The sequence below is a fragment of the Ambystoma mexicanum genome, chromosome 3p (assembly GCF_040938575.1).
Source record: "Ambystoma mexicanum isolate Mex_15411 chromosome 3p, UKY_AmexF1_1, whole genome shotgun sequence".
NCBI lineage: Eukaryota > Metazoa > Chordata > Amphibia > Caudata > Ambystomatidae > Ambystoma > Ambystoma mexicanum.
Genome location: NC_090925.1, coordinates 275,323,890 through 275,341,652, shown reverse-complemented (window position 1 = coordinate 275,341,652; position 17,763 = coordinate 275,323,890). Strand labels below are relative to the sequence as shown.

At 44.2% G+C, this 17,763-nt stretch overlaps 1 long non-coding RNA gene across 1 annotated transcript in view; it reads right to left on the bottom strand.

The window, feature by feature from the left end:
* LOC138579528 (uncharacterized) overlaps nucleotides 1-16,788 on the bottom strand; it is an 85,656-nt gene extending 68,868 nt beyond the window's left edge. Inside the window, exon 1 of the long non-coding RNA XR_011304041.1 lies at nucleotides 16,733-16,788. This is a non-coding gene — a long non-coding RNA (uncharacterized lncRNA). The remainder of the gene's footprint in view (nucleotides 1-16,732) is intronic.
* Between the last annotated feature and the right edge of the window lie 975 nt (nucleotides 16,789-17,763).

The window sequence follows — 17,763 nt, the reverse complement described above, 5'->3', positions numbered from 1 at the left end:
TTGGTTAAATGGTGAAACCGGGATTTGGACGATTTAAGCAACTGAGCACATCTTGCCAGGTTTAGTTGATATAGATATTTATTAAGGTTTTGCTTTGCATTTCATGTGCTTAAATAATATATTATTTATAGCAATGCCTTGGAAGCAAACCACATTCCATAATACACTAGCCTTTTATAGTAAACCAACTATACACTATATACATTGTCATAGAAATGTGTTGAGCAATACAGGTACAGCTTTAGTTTTATTCTTCCTATACTGCATGCAAGGTCACAATAGCATCAAGCAGATTAATGTGAGCCTAACAAATCCCCCTTGGGTTTTAAAGCCATAGTAATTTCATAATATGCACCCTTCTCACTTCTGATCACTCCCTCCATTCCCATTTCTAAAGATACAAAAGTCCCTGCTAATAGTCCCCCTTCCCTTCCATCAGTGCCTAATGGCTCTCATTGAAATGCCTTGTTGACAAAGAGCAACTTGAGAGCCCCTCTGCTGCCCGGAGCTCCTTGGGACATTCTCCTGGCAGCGGGACACCTCTCCCATTGGAAAGGATAAGGTGTCCTGCTGCCAGGACAATGAGCATGCTGAGCAGGAATTGCTCAGCACACATTGTCCTGCCAGCAGGACACCTTTCCTGTTGGGCACCTTCCTTGAGGTGACTAACGCAAGAGGTGTTCCATTGACATATATCACAGTCTGGCTCTCAAAAGAGCCTCTCAGGCAGCTTGCCCTCGCTGCACCCATCCCACTCTGTATGCCACTGTAGGGGGGACCAAAGATGGGGCACAGGATTTCAGAGGAGGGGTCTGGGCCCCACCTGGTCCCACCCTAGCGCCACCTCTGCCTGGGGGCATTTTACCTAAGCATTTTGGGATTCGAAAGTTACCAGGCCCTAGCACATCTGCCCCAGGTTATAAGCCCCTCCCCGTACCCCAACAGAACCAATTTGCAAGTGGAGTTCATGGGCCAGGGAGGTTAGGGGTCTCTTTATACACCCCTCCCACACACACTGTATTTACATCTCCTCTCCTATGGCTCCTCGCTACTCCCACTTCTTTATTCATATCTCTGAGGTACTAGGAACTCACTCTGCCCAATCCGAACCCTCTGTCCAGGCTTTTATTTCCCAACTCTACAGGGATTTGTACTCCAGGGGTATTTAAAAAATATCTCAGCATAGCTCCACATTTCTTCCTCTGCTGCACTGATACCCCTGGGGTATTGTAAAGCAGCTGACATATCTTCGCTGTCACCACCCCCTGCAGTCATATGACTGTATTATATAGACATTAGGAAGCCCTGGCTGAAGATGTATTGGGGCCCATTTCAACATGATTGTTTGGGGGGCCCACTTGATTAGAGTGGAAAGCAGTGGGGGGCATAGTGCAGATAAAGAGAAGGTAAATAGCCGCCAATCATCACGAGACTGCGAGCCAGCAGGGAGCTAAAACACAGATTGTCCCTATGAATCCTTCTGTGTAAGCAAGTGGAGGAAGGCAACAAGGTGAAAGCACTTCTGTGTTCCCCATTGGCAGTGAGGGCCTAACCGGCTTGGCAAACCTAGCTTGTAAGGTCAGTGCTGCAAAGCGAACACTGTAAGCCCCATAATGTAAGTAACGTATAGAGGATTATATTGCTGTGTTATTAGTCTGCTGAGTGGCAATATGGGGGCAGTTGCTGGGGGCTGCCTTGAGGCTCGAGGCCCCTTCATTTGAAAAGGTTGAAAGGCCCTGATGCCGTCCCTGGCGCTGACACTTCCACAATTTACAGTATAGGGTGTACTGAATTCCAGATGTGCCCTCGCCTCTCAGCAGCATCTACAGAGTCTCTGCGTTGTGTTTTGCTTAAGATCTGAACGGATCTGTGGAAAAGCGCCACTGCAGTCCTTAACGAGACCATTCACCCCTGCGATGAAGCGTCACTGCATTACAACCCACTGCAGCAAGTGGGGCACGCTGCGTCTACAAGCTCAGTACAGTGCTGCATTAGAGCACTGCAGTCTCGTGACTGCCTCTGCGTGGAGGTCACAGCCATTGGTTGGCTCGCGGTCACGTAATCATTGTTCTTTCTCAGCCCCACCGCCATTAGACAGGACTCCGCAACATAAACCATTTGATGTAACCAGAGCAGGGTGTAATAGCTTAGAGGCCAAGTGATGAATGGACTGCAAGAACAAAACATTCTCTCGGCCGCTTAAAAAGGGTTGCAGTGCAGCAATTGTGTAATCTCTTATAAATTGGTAGATTAAATGAGAAGGACGGAAGCTTGCATTGCTTCTGCCTTCGCTGTATACATTCTATATTTAGAAAGCGCTTCAACACCATAACCTATGACAGGAGGCACTATACAAATGCAAGATAACATAAGTGCCATAGGGCCTCAAAACAGGGTGGACGGAATGGGATTAACGGCGCTGTTAATCCCATTGCGCCCTATTATGAGGTTCCAGAGCGGATCCCGCGAGGGGACCAAGGAGCTAACAACGGGCCTGTGGAGGCTCAAATGGAAATGGGCAAGAACCGGGTCCGGGTTCCCTGAAGGAGGAAATACCGGGCCCTCCAAAGTCGGAATGGCCCGGTATTTCCCCATTCAGAGACCACGGACCCGGACCCGAGATTGGAGGCAGCCATGCCCTTATTAAGGGCATGGCTACCTCCACTGTCGTAATGAGGCCCATAGACTTGGTTTACTGCATGTGATGTGCACTGCAAAAACACACTTTGCACCGCTCTGTGAATCAGGGTGTTTGTTGGCAGTGCAAAGTCACTTTGCACCAGTGCAATGTCATTTTGCACCACGCTAAAAAGTTCAATGTCCTTAGTCTGTTGGAAAGGGTGAAGCAAGAGGAATGGAAAGTGGGAAAGAAATGTGCAGACGTAGGGAGGGCGTTAGGTAGCGATACACGGCTTTATAAGTAAAGAGTGTCCACTAAATATGAACCATCCATTACAGCGAGGCAACACAGAAGAGTGTGTGTTTAAATAATACATGTGTACTGTGAAGGTGAGGGGGGGTGGTGTTGCAGTACTTTTATTGTGTACTGTTAACAGTTCCATTACTTTTTACTGCAATTTTTTACCATTACGGAATGGCTCTCTTTGAAGTTAAAGCATCCCTCTTTATTTTACCAGCCTATAATATTTACTCCTAAACTGGAATCTGTATGTCCGTAATGGTCTCCAGAACCTGGAGGGTTTTATCTCAGCCAGAGGAAGATGGAGGAGGTCCCGCTAACACTCAGAAGAAATCCCATCTAACCCCGCCCTCCCCTCTCCTGATTTTTGGAAAATGTGTGACCTCAGGTTAAATGCTTTGACGTTACATTTCATTAAAGTTCCATGCATTCACAAGGAATGTTATTTTAAAATCAGGGTGACATAGGAGGTATTTCCCATCATGCCACTGGATGCATGTGCTTTTGTAGTAGGAGCATTAGTGACTAGTTGTTTGGATTATTGTTATGCACACCTTTAGGGTACTTCAAAGTATGAGGAGACTCCAGCTTAACATTCTCTGCATAATCTTATTTATTTCCACTGTACCCTGTATTTGAGGGATCAACTGGCATTGAGTGGCACTAATGTGAGGCATTTGAGGCTGCAATTGGCCTATCATGGCAGCTCCTGCATATGTAAAGCTATCAAATACATGTGGTGTCTATGCCATACCGATGCGGCATCAACTGGGATGTCTACGTCATGCATAGTTTTCTTTTTTCTTTTTCATATAAGAAATGAACTGCCATTGAATGCATTACTGCCATGGGACCACTTGGCATATGATGAAACCTCCTGTGTGTATGAGACGGGACATTCACTGACTTTGGATGGCATTATTACCGGGTGCCTCAATATGTTGAGAATGCCATACAGACTGGACATTCACTGGCCCTGGCGCCACCCTTTGAATATGATGGCGGTGAGTGCACATGTGAGGCTGCTGTGACTTACACAGCAAGACTATACCACGCATACAAGACATTCATTGGAATTAGATGGCATTACTAAGGATCTACTGCCCTGAGCTGATCAAAGAACAAAAAAGCTTCTGGTGCCTTTGGTGCCAAAGTTCCAAAATACGAAGAATGGTGGGGGCACCTGATTAACGGGGAAACAATTACATGGGTGATAGCAGCTGCTTCATTTACCCTACATTTTTTACCCCAGGGTACAACTGTGCATGGGACATGAAGCCCAACAAACGAACGCATATTGACATGCCACTTTAATATAGTACTTCAGATAAAAAAAATGTTATCCTTAATTTATTTTAGGAGTATCACTCAGGTTAAGGCTCTGAGCCCTGGCCTGGAACGGAATTTTGACGGCCGGGATGGCAAAATGTATTATTCAATAGGAATGCGAATGGAGGGCATGGTTTTGCGTTTTAAAAATTTGTAAAAGTTGTAAATCAATGAAATCAATTAAAAAAAAAAACTATTACTAGGGCTTTTGAAACTGCCCTTGGCCTATGTTATGTTAATTCAGCCATCTTTTGCATACCGCAAAGTCATCAGTGTGGTGGGTTTAAAGTTGGTATATTCTGCCACTGCCTCGAGCATTCAAATCATAGGCTTGGGAGGAAAGGAAAAGGGAAGGGGTGAAGAGGTGGGGGGGAAAGAGTGCAGTGGATACGGGTAAAGGAAAAGGGATGTGTCAATTCATCCAAAGCAGATCATAGATCAGGATTGCAGAAATTAAGAGGGTCAATTCTGAGGTGCCTGAAGGAGAAGTTTCAAAGATGAATATGATTAAAGTTAGAGTGTGACTGTTTGAGGGTTCCGCTATGTACTCAAAAGGACCTTCGAAGCATGTTCGTTTTTATTGCCTGGGAGTGCATTTAATGTTGCCTGAAAAACAAACCCTTACAATGTGAACTCTGGCACTGTCAATCCAAATGGACAAATGTGGCCAAGTCAAGAAGAGACTCTGTGAAAGGTGAATGTGGACATAAGCAATGGTGTAAATGGAGAGGGATGGGACACCTCTAGCCTTGCCCCCCTTCTGTGGGAAATATTCCATTGATGCGACTACATCTTTCGCTCAGGGCTAGTAAGGCTTTGAGGCCTTGGGCAACACCTGGTTGTCATTTGTTTGCATGGGTGTACTGAAACAATGCACAAGGGAATCGTAGAGTAAATGCATTTCTATGTAATCCCTCCACCCGAGAAGGTCCTCAAACAGTCATGTTCTGTAGATTGGAAAGATTAGATGCCCCATGGGTGCGCTAAACAGAGGGTATGCTTTAGATTGTGGGTCGACTGTAGGGGTGTTCAGACATTCCAAAAAGTGCCCTGCAGGAGCTCAAGCTTTTCTGGGCAGATTTGATCCAAGCCGCAGGATTCCCAAAGGGTACAACACCACCACAGGTCCCACAGTGGGGTGTGAAGTGTGCCGCCCACTTGTAATGTCAGAGGTTCAAGTGTGGAATACAACCAGTCAGTCGGAGATCTTGAGTCATTTGCAAACAGGCTTGTGGGATTTTAAAAGACCCAGATTGCTTCTGCTTCCTTTCTGGGTTTTGTTTGCTATTGAGTTAAGAGTGGGCAGAACAGGTTCACAACTTGGTCATTTTGTAGGAATTTGGGAATGGTTTTGGCAAGTTTTGGAGAGTTTAGGAGTGTTTTGGAGGTGTTTTTAGTGGTTAGTGCTCTTGGTGTTTCTTGATGCCTGTTGTATCCCCTTTTGTCTGCTCATGTGCTTTCTTAAGGTTCCATCTCTAATCTTTACTTTTCATCTTTGCTCCCTTTCAGAAATGAAAAGAACAAAAACCCCATTTTTGTTCTTTTCCTGTGTCCCCTAAAAATGGAGAAAAAACAAAAATTGTGAGATAAACATTTGTGTGTGAACACAAGAAGACTTCATGTGCTGTGCTCAGTCACCTTCCCGATTGTTTGTGTATTTTGAGAAGCCCTTCCCAGTTCGTCTGTTACTTGTTTTGCTTTTTGACCATTGACATCTTACGCATCTAAGGCACCTTTGGCGTTTGTGTTTTGCAAATTTCCATCTTAAGCAACAGGTCCTTTTATGTGGGCGCTGTGATGGGGAGAAAAAGGTTTTCCTTAACAGGATGGCGTTGGGTACGAAGACACCCCAATCCATGACATCACCAGCGAACCTGTCATGTGTATGGGCCTCCTTCAACTTGCCCCAGGGTTTGACTATCAGTGGAGAGGTAGGCAACGTTATATGCAACCTCTGCAAGAAAAGAGTTCATCGGGTAACCCCTGCAAGAGTGCCTTGGCAGCCTCCTCGACATGCAATCATGTGTTCATTGAACATGCACACAAGTCACAGATGAAGCCACTGCAGCACCTTCCTGCAGAGGTGGCCACAGGTAAGTGTCTTGTGACACCAGCTCATCACTGATCATGCTCCAACAACCAACCACTATCCTCTTTGACTCTGGCCAGCCAAACCATCTTCCCACCCCCCGCCCCATATCTGACCCAGCACAGCCTGACCCAGTGGAGCCATCAACTAACAAGGCCACTTACATACTACCAGTGTGTCATGCTATGTGGGCAGAACTGGCGAGACACACTGATGTGTGTTAAGGTGGATTTCTAAACTCTCACCTGGTGGGCAGAAGTTTAGGAGGATATCCTAGTTCAGTGGAACAGGGGAACCTTCTGGACAAAATCAGACCAATCTACGGTAGTTTTACAGGCCGTCAAGACTAGGTCACAGGAGGGGTGAGAGTGATCGGAAGCCCACACAGTAAAACTCCACAGATTACCCTCAGACAGATGTATATCAAATATGCATTTATTATATGCCTTTATAACAAAACACGATTAAACCACAGTTTTTAGGAAAACAATTACCACACATGCTTATTCACTATGTAACATATACACAATAATGCAATTAGTCGACGCTGATGATGGTGGAGAAAGTACCCACAACCTGCAACAGAAAGGGGTTAGTTCAGCACATATATCAGATTAGGCTGTTCTTCATAAAAAAGCTATAACCTATGTAGTCCAGCCCTACGCTCAAAGTACAGTTGTGCTTTAGGAACGCGGGGTCTTGCGTAATCAAAAAAACGGGTTCTCTTCAGGGGATTGTAGCTGCTCAGGAAGGGGCTTGAGGCAATGAAGAATAAGTGACTATTTCTAGAAGAGGGTCTACCCTTGCGGATAGAGCAACCTTTGAAGTTCGGGAATAGCTGGGGAGTGCAGGCTATCCCAGCCAAGGTGAGTATCTTTTCAGGGATACTCATGCGTAAAAAGGGATGCATGTGCCAGGGGGCCACGGGTAAGTTAGTAAAGTACTCACCTACCCCTGACACAGTCCGGACCAAACTTTGGCAGTCTAGCCCACTTCACTCATAGGTGTTAACCCTACAGTTTCCAGATGCTCTGGTTCGCAGTGGATGCAGAATGGTATGATTGTCTGTGGCAGGACAGTAGCCTTTACTCAGCTCTCAAAGAAAGGAGATGGATAGTTCTGGTGCAGCATGTCTCAGGACCAGGTAGACAAGAACTGCAGGCTCTTTTAGCGATGGTCACCACAGTGGGCGACACAAGGACTGCAAATGGTCACAGCGTGGTGCCCTCTCATGAATTGTGACCCAGAAAAGCTAGTATAGCGAGATTCTGTGGGAGAGGGCCAAGGATCACATGCAACCAATTCCCAGAGTCTCAACTCGGGAATGAAACATTCCTGTGTGATACCATGGGTTCCAGCTGGACAGTTCACTGGATGGCCCAGGAACACTTCCGAAGAGGCTCTTTGCGAGGGTAAGTAGGAGGTACAGAGAGTAGTTGTTCCCAGTACTCCAAAGGGGAAAAGCGCCCTTGCAGACCTTCGTTTGATGAAAAAGCAGGGGTCTAACGGGACAAAAGCAGGGTAAGGGTGCCAAACCTTCCTAGCATGTCACTGGTGGTTCCTTGAGTCTGCTCTGTCATTCAGGATACTTGGCTCCTTATGAGGTTCGGTGTGTACCTCAGTAGATTGACCTGGAATGGATGCTAAGTCAATTCTCTTATCCAAGATTTGGTTTGTGCTCAAATCTCAGATAGCCAATGGAAGATCTTTTCTCTTGCATGCATGCCAGACGTGGGCCAATCCTGGCCCACAGTGGTTCCAGTGATTCATGACTACCAGATATACTGGCACCAGAGTTGTGGATTGGGACCAGACAGCCCCAACCCTCTTCTTGGGCAGTAGTACACGTGACATGCAGGAGCCCACGAAAGATGCGGTTTTCACGGGAGGCTGCATGCCCAAATAAGGAATACCCAGGCCTCCCAACCTGGGGCAAGAGAAAGGGACAAAATGTCCAAAGGGCAGAACAAAAGACTTTGTGGCACTGCCATTTTCGTCACTGGCCACAGTCTTGGGCCAAACGCAGTAAACGCGGTATGGTCCATAAAAATGAAGTAAAAATACTTTAAAAGTAAACTGCTGCCACCAGTTCATCATAGGCACACTTGTACAAACACCAAAAAATCCTTACAGGGTGGCTAGGGCCATAAAACAAAAGGACCCCTAATCGCGGTACTGTAAGGTACTTGGCACATAGATAAAAAGTTACTAAGAAATGGCAACATAGTCGAAGACAAAGGGAAACATAGTTTCCCAGTACTGACAGCCTGAAAGACGTGTCAGTTTCCCCATAACAAATGAGCGAACACCCAGAGGAGTGCAGCTGAAGGCTGTGCTCCACGGGAAAAAGCCAGGTTAGGTAAGCCAAACAAAAGCAAAAAGTTTGTGGGGTTTACAACTGAATGGAAAATTGCACCTAAGGGAAATCTTTCCTAACAATATGGAATAGCAGCATATATTTCCTACTTTGCGTGAACTAAGTGTTAGATGGATAATGAGCTGGTGATAGACTCCATGGTGAAGCACAAGCTCCTGCACCTCCCTAACCTATTGTAGAAGGGGGACCAAGAGGGAAGTATGGGGGTGTACATGGTTCACTGGGAAGAACACAGAAAAGGCACAAGTGACTTTACTGGTTTGTACAGCCAAATACATTAAGGCAACATGTCCAGTTTGTCAGTGTTGTAGAAAGACTTGGAGTGTAGCTCTGTTGGTTGGTGTACCTAAGTAGAATAAGATAGAAACTTAATTACATGTTGGTGTTAACCGGACTGGAGGAGTCAATAAAGTAATAAAATGTAGATGATGCTGTGTCACTCCCCTGGTTTGCAGAGCCACATACATTGAGACAGAAACTCCAGTTTGTTAGCCCGGTAATAGGACCTGGAAATTGCCTGTACTAATTATTAGAGACAAATACACTAAGGATGAAGTACAAACTAAATATGTACCTTTGCATTAATACACTCAACCACTACTGTCAGAGTCAAAGTAGCCACTCCCTTTCCCCATGCCACTCCATATGGTTGGCTTGCACTCAAATCCTCATTTTAGAAATCTATTGTGTGGTCTTCAGAGCAATCTGCCTGATGTTTACTCCCACCTTGTCTTTTCTGAAAAGGTATGTGTTCCTTTTTATAGAAGTGTAGAGGAATATGTAAATATGGGCACATCATTCAGCACTCTAAACCTGCCCGAAAATAAAACCTGCAAAAATCCCTCTAAAATAGACACAGAAGGGAAGAGAAAAACAAATAAACAGCCCATTCAGTGACAGGCATTACACGTAGCCCCAACAAGCAATACCAGCTACATATTTATTTAGCTATAACATATCCTTTACAGTCAAGCATACATGTGCTTTTAACCCAACGCAGCCGCAGTTTGCATCAGCTTAAGAAATATAGAAAAAGGTGTTCAGAGTGATGAAATACAGGAATGCCGCCAGTTTACATTAGCTAAACACAGTGCATGAGAACTCCAGATTTAGTCAGCATTTCTCTCTCAGAGAGAAAATCTCCCCCACTTCTGAGCATTAAATAGCAGGCAGGCTCGTATGGAAACACACACATACGCATATTATATATTACAAATAACATATGATCATGTGCTTTATAGCCAGATTAGCATCACATCATTTTAGTTAGAAAAGTCTATAGGAAAAGTGTTCTTTATTTTACTTTAGATAAATGCAACCCACACAGGCCAGAATGTAGTCAGCTTTTCTCAAAGCACACAATCCTTCTCTCAGAACAGAATATCAGACAGCTCATTCCAGAGTTTGCAACATAGCACAGTCAATAGCCTAATGTCTTGCAGAAATTGGCAGCCTGACAATGATGTACTAACACTCTTTTATCAGAGATGTTTAGCTTTTAGCAGTGAGCGATATAAATGCAACTTTAAAAGAGCATTACAAAACACTGGAGGTAAAGACAGGACATGGAACACTGATTGGACAAGATGGCACAAGCTTATCAAGTTCACACAGCCATAATTTAGATGAAATATAACAATGTATGTTCTTAGACGGTTTGCACTGCATAAACACATTCACACTTGTATGAATGAGATAGGTTTGCTAGCAGCTATGCCCTGCATGGAAGGTCAGAGACAGGGCAAGATGACTCATGGGAATAGGAAAAGGCATGCAAGTAAAGGTTTCACTGAGCAGAGTTACAGTAGGTACTGATAACATAGATCTTGATGGAGAAGAATAGTGTTTTAGCCAAAACGCAAAGCAGTCCGGATGGAACTAAAATGTTATATTTTATCTGCCACACAGTTATATCTCACAAAGATAATTGGTTCTAACAATTGTACTCAGTTCACTCCACTCTTATGCCTACTGAAGCAACCAATGGTAATTGTAATTCTGCTAGCTACATGTGTAATGTTTTTGACCTATCATAATGTATGTGACTCTTGGAGTACCTTTATTGGCAGAAGAATATACCTGCCATAGAGAAGAAAGCCCTCTCCCAGGTGTGTTGTTGAGGTTTTTCCTGCACTCTGAGACAATACCCCTAGCAGGGCTAAGACACAGTTCATACTGAACTCAAGCTAGGGGGCGGGGAAGCTATGGCTTTCCACAGTTAATTGAACAAGTATAGATGGCCACAATGATCACTATCCAAGCCATAATTGGAGCAGATCATCATCACTACCCAGTTGGTAAGTCTCACCAACATAGGCATAAATCATTTGGTCTGCAGTTGGCCCGCTAAATTATCATTAGGACACTGATGCACACAGCAAGACAGACAAGGGGAGGAGTCTGTCCCACATCCTCTGACAGTTTTCTATTCCTTTAACACTCACCATGGGGTCACCTGACCTAGTCCTTTGACTTCATTTTCAGCCAGTCTTTTAAACATCTCTTTAGTGCATCCTTGCCCATGGCTACCATGTCCTGTTGCAAATGACAACGAATGTGCTTTCCTCATCCTCCCATACATACTGTTTAAATGTTGACAACTTGACTTGAAGGTGCTCACTCCCCGAACACAATTATAAACTCATAATTACGGGCACACCCCAGTAGGGAATGAGACCAAGAGAAAAGTTTGGAGCAAAATAAAGTTCTTTATAAAGATAATTGCATGGAGAGGACTCTGCTGCCTGAGAGCGCTCTGCCAATCAGTACAAGCATGATACATTTTAAGCAACAGTCTATCAAATATATTGGCTGGCTTCACAGAATAGGTTGGTTTGGAAGTGTTGCTTCATGTGGCACATGCATTGGATCCACGAGAGGGGGTCACTGTATAATCTCGGCTACATAACATCTTCTGACACATAAGAATAATGAAACATAAAACATTGCTTAGAATGTGTGGACACTTATAAATTGTAGACATCCATAACCATATTTTTGCTCCAAGCCATTGTAGAAGTAATGGGTGTGAGGGTCTTGCCCTCCAGGTGCGTTATCAGAGGGCTTGATCTAGGATTTATTGGTCAAGGTGCCACAGAGCTTGGGAGGGCGGATTGATGGGTATTGGTTTTGAGTGCAATATATGATGACACAAGACCAGTTATATGGGGGGTACTCAAGTGGTCAGTGGGGAAGGGTCACACTTCTGTTACATCAAAGGGAGAATGAAGGGGCAAAAGGTTCTGCAGGCAATAACTTTCAACGGTAGGGGTGAGAGGAGCAAGAGAAGATTTGTGGAGACAAACGGGCCACTCTGGTCACACACAGGGCAATGAGTTCAGAGGAAAGGAAAAATAATACAATCTATACTTGTAACAATTTGCGCCAGAGCATCACTGAGAAATGAGCTTGGACAAGGCAGGCACGGGAGGAGGAGGTGTGGGCTGTCAGTGTTAGCTGTGTACAGCGCTGGATAGGGGAGAGGAGGCTTTTGCAACGATCAGAGTGTGGCCTAGTCCAAAAATGGAGTCGGGAGAGATACAAAATGGAGTCCAAATGTGTTGTGCAATAGCCCAGCTTCCATTGTCACCAGGGAAGGGCAATGGAGGCTCTCCACTATTGCATGAAAAGTAGTTCTCCTTTGTGCCGAATGTATAGGGGAGGCAAAATGACTATTCCTCCCTTACAGACGTCTCTCAAGAAAAGATGCAAAGAGATACTGCTCATTTTCCTTCCTTCTAACAATGTCCGGATCCTGTTTATAGGGTGGGATCAGATTCATAGCCAGTCGCCATGCTTTTGTATTGCCGGACAGCTCAGGTTTGTGTATGAGATCGGACAGTTCTAATTTCAACCAGGATACATGTGGCAGCACCTTACTAAGTCATATAGCATACAGGCTAACCTGCTGGGAGGCCTCTTCAAATGGCTGCACTAAAGAGTAAACTTTGTCAAACATTTGCCACTGTGTAGATATTGCTGGCTCTGATTATTGCAGTAGTCAGTCATTGTTTCCAGAAACTCTCCAGCATAGTGAGGGATGTTGCAGTATTCAGCTGGTTGTAAGGGAGATTGTGGCAAAACTGAACCTTGTCTAACATATTCTGAACACTATAGGAGTGACTAAAGTGGGCTCAGATCTTCTGTGCCACACTTTCCAACTCATCTAGAGGCAGGGGCTTGCTTATGGCGTGAATCACCACAAGGGTGTCCACGTTTTGGACCAGAAGGGTAATCTAACCCGAATCTTCCCTTAATCATAGTAGTCACACATTCTGATGCAGGTAATTTTATTTGTTTATACATTTTTAAAGACCAATTTTTTGGTTATTTTCTGTTGCCTTTATGCCGTATAATGACCGCCTTTTAAGTGAAACGTTAGTTTCTTTTTTTCTTCAGTTTCTATGGAAAGAAGATTTTCTTAAAAACCCACAGGTTCTTGGTAGATGTCACAACAGTAATACTATAGACCGATGGTGTGTGTTAGTGGGCACAATTCTAAAAAGGTGAATAGACCAAGGTGATTCAGTGAATTCTCCTATATACTGGTACACGGAGTGGTTAGATTCTTCTAGACTCCAATCCCAGTATGGTGAGACATCATAGTCCTCTCTTTTGATTTATTTTATGGGAGGATCAGAATGTAGTCTGGCATAGAGTTTTTGATGTATAGTCCATTTTTGCCAGAGCACAGAATAAAGAGAGCAGACTGGTTTCAGTGGTGTTGGGTCGTTGGATCACTTTCATCAGGGCTACGAAGACCAGCACTAGGTAGTGTGCGGTCTTCACAGACTTCCATTCAGCATAATCTGGCTGTTTTCAGGAGACCCCGTCTGGATGTGCCTCCTTAAATTGTTCCCCCGTATCATCTAACGGTCCTTATTCCATGAAGGGTAATTTCGTCTTCCTAGAAGGGCTGCTCATGATAAATCGCAGGCCATGTAACCATGTAACCTTGCCATAGGGAGTGTGCACATATTTTTCTGTTCTTCATTGTAGAATATCAGGATCATCCAGGCCTGATTCACCAATAATTCCAACCAGAAAGAACTTAATTTCAACCTGCCCTACATTTTCGTAGGGCTGAGGTTGCTCCTTACGACTCCTCCTTACCACTCCTCCTTATTGTTGCTCTCTCATTGCATTTTGCAGTGGATGTTGTGTGGTGACCCTTAACTGATGAGCTGGTATGTTCGCTTGACTGGCTGCAATGTGTGCTAGCACTAGTGTGTGTTTTTTCAGACCTTTTGGAAAAGACTGTAAACCAGGGTATGGACATTTTCTGAAGCTTGCTTCCTATTGTGATGAATCGGTAATGATTCCCCCCAAAGACCTGGCCTGGGACCCATTGCATGTGGCCAGGGAAGAACAGACACTTCCTGATCCAGGCCCTGGGGATGGTGTCTGCAGGAGGACAACATGGGGATGAAACAGGTCAGGAAGACTGGGTAAACCCCTTGTTTATCTTTCTTGCAATTCCACACTTATAATGGCTTATGGACAACTAAAAGAAATAAGAAAACCTAATGTTGCTGTTAGGTACTACAACTCCCATAATTCCTGAAGGATTGGGATGAGGAAGAGGACTGAGGGGGAAGTGTTGCAGTGGTAGTCAACCTATTAAGCTGAGGGAGGCAGGGAGGTTTAAAAGGGCCCCTCAGGGGCGGATAAAATTAGTGTAGACTTTACTGTCGCATTTGTCAGGAGAACCCTGGTTAAAACAAAGTCCTGGCTGTGCCTGATAGAAGAACACCCTGACCCTGTCAGGAGTGCATTGCCCTAGGTTATAGGTAGTGCGGCGCCTATCTAATAGGGATAGTGGGAGTAAAAACTGTCCCATATCACTACTGATTTTATTAGCTGTGTCAAACCTTTATCCATGTAAAGAAGAGGACAACCCATCAACTGTTGTGTAGACAGGACTGGTTATTAGATCCTATCTAAGTGACTAATTGGATGGAAAATTACAGCCTTGGGATTTTGTATAAGTAATTTATTCACCTGCAGGAATGAAATATTCCAAACAAGATTGGTTGTGTTCAACTGGGTTAATAAGTAAAAGTCCCATACACGTGGGACACCTTAAAAGGCTTACTGCATGTGAGTTCGATTGTACTTAAGCCGTATCCTCCATTATTTGCTGGGCTATCGAAATGGTCATGATACTCCCCATGACTTGTTCGACCGGTTTCAATGGTGAATGTAGTTTATGCCATCTTCTTCAGGACCAATTATTTTAAATGGTAATTCAAATTCCAGCATACATCTGTGTTTGACAGATCAGGCAACCCATCCATCCCCTGTGGGGAGACAAAATGCATGGAAAGCTGGTTGTAGGTACCCCATAGCTTAATTCTGTATGAATTTAACAGAGTTACAGACATATTGTTAAACAATTGTATGTTATTTTATGTCTTATCACGGAAAAACATAACACTGCCTCATTTCTTTTCAATTGGGCACATTCTCTAAAGCAAAAGGGAGGGATGTAGGAGGGGGAAATGAAAACAGGTGACTGGAACACTATGTGGGGATAATATGCCCTATTTAAACAGCTTCCTTGTATATTGTTCTCTTCTCTTTATGTAACCTCAAATGGCTGATAAAGCCTTGTGGGGACATGTTCATATTCATAGATATCGGGAAACATTTGTTATTCTAGTGTATCCACCCGCATGGTAATTGCTTATCACTGCTGTAGGAGGTGGGACAGCATAAAACAAATGTTCCAACTTCTGTTGCTTATGTTACATTATGTTAAAGGCACTTATATAGCGCACCGTCACCAGCGGAATAGGTCCCCAGGTGCTCTGGAGGATCTGTAAAGGAAAATATGGGATTGGTTAGGAAGGTGAAGAGGGAGTAGGATAGTGAGAGGAGTGGTGTACTGTTGGCAGCCTCAACTTGGTAGACACTGGGTGCTGAGCTTTGGTGCGAGTATTGGATCGGTGTCAGTCCGCGTGTGCTGTTGGTGCAGCTTATGTGTTGTTGCAGTGTGGTGAAGTGCGTGCAGCTTGTTGTGCTAGAGATGGTTGTGTGAGTTTTTTTGAGTGAGATAAGTTTGCAGAGAGTTTAAACTTATATTGGTTAGTGGGCTATATGACATTTAACATGCTAACATTACAGTTCTGTCCAGGTGTAGTACTTGCTGCTCTACATAATTTCGTCTAAGTGTGGCACTTGCTAACCTTCACAATAATTATCTAGATATGGGCAGGCTAATGTTCTCAATTCTAAGTGTGGCACACGCTAACATCCATGTTCCATCTAGGTGTGGCATATGCTAACATTTACAGTTTTGTCCAATTATGGTGCATGCTAACACTCATAATCCTATCTAGATGTGGTGCAGGCCAATCTGCTCAATTCTAAGTGTGGCACATGCTAACATTCAAGTTCCATCTGGTTGTGGCATATGCTAACATTTACAATCCTCTCTCGATGCGATGCATGCCAGAGTTAGGAATTCTGTCTAAGTGTGGCACATGCTAACATTTACAGTTTCATTGAAGTATGGCGCATGCTATCATTCGCAATCCTATCTAGATGCGGCGCAGGCTAATCTGCTCAATTCTAAGTGTGGCACATGCAGCATTCATGTTCCATCTAGGTGCGGCATATGCACACTCACAATCCTGTAAAGATGCGGCGCAGGCTAATGTTCTCAATTCTAAGTGTGGCACACGCTAACATCCATGTTCCATCTAGGTGTGGCATATGATGATATGTATAACCCTAGTTAGATGGGAGACAGGCCAAAGATAAAAATTCTAACTATGTGCAGCGCATGCCGCCAATCGCATTTCTATCAGAGTTCTATCAAGTCTGTTGTATGCCACCCTTCCTAGTTCCATCTAAGAAGGCAGATGCCGATCTTCACAAGCCTATCTTATGCAAAAGGCCTCGTAGTTCTAAGGAGGATAGGAAGGGCACGAGGCCCTGAAATATCAATATCCACACTGAACACCTTCTGATATTGTTGATTGTGCCCCCGACAGTCAGCTCGCATATTGTTTACCTTGCCGTGACTTTATTATGCTCGATCTTCGGCCGTCCTTCACTCGCTCTGCTGGAAACAGCATTTCCAGGGCGAATGCGGACTAAATAGCAGTTCCGCATTCGTCATGGGGTCGTGGTCCATGCACGTGACTGCAGAAGGACCGCAGTCACAGGCGGACACGTCTGAAAGAGAAAGATGCCATTGATTTCATATGAGAGAAGCGTGAAGGTTGCTGTTGGGCACGACTGCAAATGCATGCGGCGCATAAAATAAATATAAAATTAAAAGACATTCTTTTGTTTGTTATCATAGAGATGCGAATCCAAAATGGAAAAAAGACCTTTTAAACTTTTTTAAAGGCAGGTGTTTTATATAGAATGTTGTGTGTCAATGACCCATGTTTAGCCAATGCACTGTTAAATAGAAGTGCAGGCATGGGTGATTTTTACTGTAATTATATTTAAACATGAATGTTATCTATTGATTGGATCACTTAGATCAATGGATCACTACAGTGGATGCAGATACTCCATCCCGTTCACGAATACGGAATGTATGCTTGAACAGTTGATGTTAAATGAAGGTCAGACAAGTTAGTGGTATTGGGATATTGTCTGTCTGTGTAAGCACAACAGAAAATACCCTCTAGATTTCATTAATGTAGTGCTTAAAGGCTAACATAAAGGAAATGATTTTGAACTGGGAGAGCTGATTGGTTCAGCTGACTTCTGGCAACGTGGGCACAATGACTACGTCTGTGTCCCTTATTGTAGGGCAATTAGGTGTTGCGGAAAAAAAGGGGCAGTATTGCTATGTCCCATCTGGTGGCAGGTTGGATGTTCAAGCTTGTCATTTGTACTTGCAAAGACATAATCATGAATGATCCTCCATGTGTCTACTTCGACACAACTGTGCTCTTGATAGTGACAATTGAACAGTGTATGTGGCTACATCTCATTTTTGGTCCATAATGTGGGTTGGGTCAGTTCTGATTCTTGATCGAAGTGTGGTAGTGTCTTCACTAGTTTGTCCATAATCTTTTGTCTTCT